The sequence below is a fragment of the Polyodon spathula genome, chromosome 49, assembly GCF_017654505.1.
Source record: "Polyodon spathula isolate WHYD16114869_AA chromosome 49, ASM1765450v1, whole genome shotgun sequence".
NCBI classification, from domain to species: domain Eukaryota; kingdom Metazoa; phylum Chordata; class Actinopteri; order Acipenseriformes; family Polyodontidae; genus Polyodon; species Polyodon spathula.
Window position 1 is genome coordinate 20,242 of NC_054582.1, and position 7,134 is coordinate 27,375.

The window sequence follows — 7,134 nt, forward strand, 5'->3', positions numbered from 1 at the left end:
TGCACACTGATAAATCCCATTTCTATTGTATTCATTCCTGGCCCTGCTGGCCTGTGATTTGAGTGCACACTGATAAACCCCATTTCTATTGTATTCATTCCTGGCCCCTGTGCTCCTGTCGGGCAGGGAGTACACAACAGGTGCACGGGGCAGCACAACACGTTTCCAGCATGGAGCCAGGTTTCTATTTTAGCTCCACACAGCGACCCGCTGTGATTGCTCCCTCCCCCCACCACTCCACACACCCATTTTTGGATCTGCAGTGGGATCAACGCTCTAACGGCATTTAATGAAATTTGTGTGTGTCCCATAGGATCGTTCCAAGTGTGCTACAGGGCAGTTAGGGTTGTACCACGAGCACAGCATGCTTTATCTAGGTGACCAGCGTGTTCGGCCCTGGCACGATGCTCTGCTACAGCAGGATTGTTAGCAGCATAGGAAGATTAGTGAGGCAGTGATGCTGTGATCCCACAGCATGTATATTGCATATTGAACGCACTGTGCACTGTAACTGACTGAGGCTGTATCGCCTTTACACAGCGAAACGATTATTCAGAATGGATTTTTAAAAATACCATAGGTAGATGCATGTCAGAGTTTAAAACGATTCTTAAAATTACTGGAAGGTTTTTAATGTATTTTTAAGAACTTGGAAGCCTCTACGCAAACCTGAAACAACGAAACTGCAACTATAAATGCAGAACACGAAGTCACGTGATACACCCGGACAAGCGCTTCAAGTGACTCGACCGAACAGCGATTTGACAACGACGGGGTCAACCGACCGGTGCGAAACTAACAAATAACACTTCGGCTATTTTTCGATTTAAAAACTGTGACATTACAAAAAACAAACTTTTTTTAGATATTGAATTTGTGGTAAAATCTCCGTGTAGTAGTTTTATCTACGTGAGACGAAGCCGTAACTTTTAAACCGTGAAATCATTTTAAACATAACAGTCGAATAATTAGCGGTATATAGAAAACATTGGATATGAGCGTTTCTTGTAGTTTTTCTTTAGTAGGGTTACAGTTAATAGCCATGTTAGCACTCAACTTCTCTCACACCTACACTAGTAAGACGCATATTTATGTGTTTATGTATAATTAATGTTCGTGTAATGGCCACGGTATTGTGTCAATTCTTATGATTTCATAATATCCTTAATAAGGATTAGCCGGTCACAAGAGTGACGTGAGAGTGGACTGTGAGCGCAGCGGACAGCTTTGGCTGTTGTTTCAATTTGGAGAAAGTTATTACGTCCTGTTGTTTTCCAAATAGAAAAACGTTGGGAAATTTGTGACATTAGAATCCTGGTAATTTTAAAGTGTAACGGTTTTTTTCCCTCAGTGTGCATCTCACGCGACAGCGCGTGTGCTTGAACAGGACCTGGCGGCGCGCTGTCTCGAAACGCCGCCCTGTGCTGCAGCAGCATGGCTCTCATCGCCACCTTCATTCCAGCTCGGATTTCCACTCGCAGCTGCTTTGCTTTTTATATTTTGCGTCCTTTTCAGTACAAGCGTGTGTTGCATTGTTATGTGTGGTTTTATTGGTTTTACAGACCCCTGCCTTCCTGGTTGGCAATACACGAACGAGAACTGCTATTATATTGAAGGCAACACCAAGACAACCTGGAACGAGGCCCTAGCGATCTGTAGATCGTATTGGATGACAGACCTGCTCTACTTGGAGAGCAAATATGAAATGGTACTGTATTATGAAATGATACTATATTATGAAATGGTACTGTATTATGAAATGATACTATATTATGAAATGATAATGTAATATGAAATGGTACTGTATTATGAAATGATAATGTAATATGAAATTATACTATATTATGAAATGGTACTGTATTATGAAATTATACTATATTATGAAATGGTACTGTATTATGAAATTATACTATATTATGAAATGGTACTGTATTACCAACCCCATACAACCAGTTAACAAACAGCCTCCCAAACTGCAGTTCATGACTTACATTATTGGCCTGTCGTTTCTCCCTCTCTGGTGCTTGATATTTTGTATTATTTCTGAAATATTGAATAATGAAGTCTTTCGTTTTCCAGGAATTGCTGGCCGTTATTGCTGGCTTTGGAACATTTTGGACAGGACTGAACGATCGGTCTCAGGAGTCGCTATTCCAGTGGAGCGCAGGGTCCACACTCAACCCCTCTCTCAAAACGTGAGCTCTTGTGCTTATTTAAAAACAAGCCCTCTGAGCTGCAACATGAACACAAATCACAACTAGTGGCTTGAAGATACTGCTAGGTGCATAGAAACACTTTCACAATATCTTCTCAGATCCGTCACAAATCACTTCTAATTTGAGGGCTGCTTCAGTTACCAAACCGCATGGTGTCTTAATTAACTGTCACAGTTCCTGTGACTTGTGGTTTCATTTCAGTTTTGTAAAATAAATAAAGCAGCAGCAGTATAGATCCAGGGTAAATCAATGCATGGAAGTGAATGAGTTGTAATCCAGCAGAGCCTGTGGTGCTGCTCAACTCAGAGATAGAAGTGCATCATGGTGATGTGTGGTTTTTGCTGCTGAGCTGTTCATGTCTGCAGAACTCTCTATCCCTCTGCAGCTACTTTCTTGATGACAGGGTAAAGGGAGGGCTGAAGGACTGCGTCTTGTTCAGCACAAGGACCGGATTTCTTACTGACAATGACTGTGCGACCAAGAACTTCTTTATCTGCAAACGCAATGCGAGTATGCACAAAACACTTTCTATTTTCGTTTTATTTTGAACTACAGCCACCTACCCCTCAGTATGTAATGTAAATGTTATGTAGCACCATTTTATCTGGCAGGCTAATGGGAAGGGTTGGCTTTGTCACGGCTAAACCTGTCATGATGTGTAATAGTGGTACAAACTGGAGCACACTGAAAGCAACATTGCTGAAGAAAAACCATATATATTTTACAGTAGCCATATTCTTTTACTATTGTTATTGCTGATCAAGTTTTTATCTCAGTACACAGATATGCATTTGCCACAGGTAAATGCCCAGTAGTAATGTATGCTGCCAGATGTGGGTTTATCTCAGTGGATAGAATAGTGAATGAATGTCTGTCTCTGTTGAACACATGTTGACCAGAAGACAATGACCACGATGGATTTTCTTTTCTAACTATCTGCAGTCTGTGATGTATTCATGAAAATTATTCCCTTCCCATTTTTGTTCCTTAAGCTGCAGACTTTTTTGAAGAGAAGCCAGGATATGGCCTGGAACAGAGCCCTCCATACAGCTATGAAAAGAGGTCAGACCTAACCAGTGCTAAGGATGCCTGTCAGAGTACCAAGTCTCAATGTGCAGCTGTCGTGCCATCAGAAGGCTTCTTTTATCTTGTCCCAGCCAGTGCCAAGATAGTCCCAAAAGCCAGTTCCATGATATATTCCAGACCAGGTTAGACTGGCAGACAGACAGACAGACAGACAGACAGACAGACATCTACACTTTAAAAATCTTATATGATCAGATGAGTCATTTTTGAATGGAACAAATTCAGTATCTAGAGGGTTATAGTCTGTTTATTTGCCCTGTGTGATTGCGTGGTAGTGACTCTTTCCTGGTTTCCCTCAGAATGCTCTCCAGGTTACAGCGGCAGCAAGTGTGAGATTTGGACCAAACCTGTAAAGTGTGACTGCAATTCAGGAATCAAAACGAGCGCTCAGCAAGGTAGAGAGACCCTGACACACACACTCTCACATATTATTATCATTTAAATAGACACTTTGTTCAGATAATCGAAGCTGCACTGCACATATTGTCCTGTAGGACATGTTTGGTAATGAGCCTCTTCCTCTCTTAGTGTGCGGTGCTCAGGTGTCGGCTTGTGATGTTTCCGCTGGCTGCTTGCCGTCCTGCTCAGGTCAGTCCTCACTTACATGATTCAGATTCTGGGGGCAATTTTATACAAATATGCAAGTGTTTATATCATTTCCACAGACACTGTAGTATTTAATATTGTAAGGGGAGTTATCTAATGTATATTCAAATATTAAGGCATTTCTAGCAGTGTTGAATACAGAAGTTTGGCACACAGCCCCGATTCCTACCATGCTCAGTATTCCAGTCATGGGCTTGCTAATGTGCAATCATGTCCTTCAGACGCAAAGGAAAGTGAGTTTGATGCGGCTGATGTGACTATAATCAAGCTGCTGGAGAATCGCTTATTCAACAATGAGGATCTAGCAGAATGGGACCACCCTGACAACTTGCAAGGGGAATTTATCAGATACCAGCAGCCCTGAAGCCCTGCAGCCCCGTCCCACTCGCCAGGTAAATACTGCAGCTGCTTCTGGAATTACAGCACGATGGAGGCCCCTGAAGAGTCACTGCCATTGCTTTAGGGGCCAGCATTGTGTTTGTGTCTCTCTTTCCTGTGTGTTCGTTCATGTAAGAGTTACAGAGTCTTCTGCACTTTTGCTCCTCGTTCTATAGGCTGAATGCGTATTGTCTTCATAAGTGTGAGTGTCATTCATCACAATTAACAGGACACCCTTAAAAGAGTCAAAGCTGGTTCACCTGCCTGATACTGATAATGTGTCTGAACCGGACATAGAAGCAGTTCACACGAGTCACAAGCCAAGGTCACAGGATAATGGATAAAACAGGAAATACCTGGTAAGACTATCATGCAAATATTTCCAGTTCAGTTTCAAGGCTTCTTGCAGGGAATGCTTTCTCTCCTAGATTATCTTGTCATGTTGAGTAGTGAGCAGGGGGCACAGGAAACCCAAGATGCACAGCAAGAACACCCTCCACCGTGAGAAAGAAAAGGAGCCGGCTTTAGCAGGGTCAGGAGCAAACAAAACTGGGCTGCATGAAAGAAGCTCCTGTCCTTCCTCTTTGAAATGACTTTTTGATTGACAATTATTTGGGGAGGGAGAATTGAGGTTGCAGAGTGCTGATCAATAGAGCATTGCTGTTTTACAAAACTGCACTTTTTAACGTGATTGTAAATGTCTGAGTTTCAAAATATAAATTTCAACACTTGTAGTAAAGTCTTTATTTGTTCATAAACTTTTCGCTACCGGTAATATTAAAAAATATACATTGAAGTAGTTTCTTTCAGGACTTTATAGTAATAGTTACAATTGTTTGACAAACATTTCGACCTGCAGTCTTTCTCAGAGTAATTTTTAAAGTGTATTAAATGATATTTGGAAAATAACGTTACAAGGTGAAATGCACTTGGCATGGAAACCCATGCCAATCTGAACGATGAAGGGAACCCCACATGCATTATCTGATATGATCACATCATTTGAAACCAGGACAAACCCAGTGATCCACACTGGAAATACAATAACTGATCCCTCAGACATAATTGTGATGTAATTCATAGATTCAAAACCAGGGCTCCTTATTCCAGTGTGGAGAAGAATAAAACCCAAACGCCTAAACCAGGAGGAAATTTATTTCAGGTCATAAGGATGGCACATCCAAATTATTTACATTTATATATAGAGACATAATATTTCTATAAAACAGGCAAAGCAATTCCATTATTGTTTAATGATGTGATATATAGCATTGATAGTGCAGAAAATGTAATCTAAACATCCAAGTGAAGCAGCCTATTTAACACAGTATAGCGTGTCAGTACATCATACAAGTGAACGTACTGTAGAAGCTTTAACCAGCATTCGAATCCAGGGCTTCATATATACACAAGAGAACTCATAGAAATAGAAATGTAGCACTTCATATTCACATACCTTTATGAAAATCAAGCGCAGAAATACTTTTCAGTGTCTTATTGAAGCTTTTCTGCCAGTATGTTTACTGCTACAGTGCACAATTAATAACATATTGAACACTGCTGAGCTACTTGTTGTGTCCCAGAAACGAACAGTGTACTATACCAAGGCCCGGGTTCAAGCCTGTGAACAGTGTACTATACCAAGGCCCGGGTTCAAGCCTGTGAACAGTGTACTATACCAAGGCCCGGGTTCAAGCCTGTGAACAGTGTACTATACCAAGGCCCGGGTTCAAGCCTGTGAACAGTGTACTATACCAAGGCCCGGGTTCAAGCCTGTGAACAGTGTACCATACCAAGGCACGGGTTCAAGCCTGTGAACAGTGTACCATACCAAGGCACGGGTTCAAGCCTGTGAACAGTGTACTATACCAAGGCCCGGGTTCAAGCCTGTGAACAGTGTACTATACCAAGGCCCGGGTTCAAGCCTGTGAACAGTGTACTATATCAAGGCCCGGGTTCAAGCCTGTGAACAGTGTACCATACCAAGGCATGGGTTCAAGCCTGCTAGCATATCAAATGCTTATTGCTCTCCTGTAGTGTAAACTGCCACTAAGCATGGTATTGCACTTATCATTTACTGTGCAAAAATAGATCTGAATGAACAGAATATGAATAGATCTAAATTAACAGAATATGAATAGATCTGAATTAACAGAATATGAATAGATCTGAATGAACAGAATATGAATAGAGCTGAATATACAGAATATACAACAGACTTGCTATCTCCCTTTATAATACACCCTTCTAGACCTGGCCATTCCCAATTCATTCCAACGCTCATTTCATCTTATATCTTTATAGCAATATTATACCATATCAGAAACCAAATGAAAACATTCACTGTGAAACTTTATCACAGTTCATTTATAGAAATACAAACAGAAATTGGTAAGACATCCTATTAGGCCTGCCTGCATGATGCAATGTTCAACTGGTGAAGCTGTCAATGAAACAAAGGTGCATTTTTCTAAAAGGAGCTGTTGTGTTACTCTACTTTGTATTCAGAATACTAATACAGTGTTGTAATGCATTATCAACATGCCTAAGAACACAGCAGTTAAACAGCAGGGATAATTTAGACCATACATTTTTCACATTTCCACTTCAAGTCGTTACTATGGTAACAGAGGTCTTCTGTAGGTGAAGTGAAGAGTGCAAGCATGCTGCAACTTCAGCATTTTTAAAACAATTATTCCCAAAAATAGCTTGTCTTTTAGCAGAAGATGGAGTGCATTATAGAAGCGGCTTATATAAAGCTCCTCTTTATTGCTGCTGTGGATGTGAACGTGTGAGGGCGGGTGTGAGTGTGTGAGTGTGTGTTAGTGAGTGTGAATGTGAGTGTGGG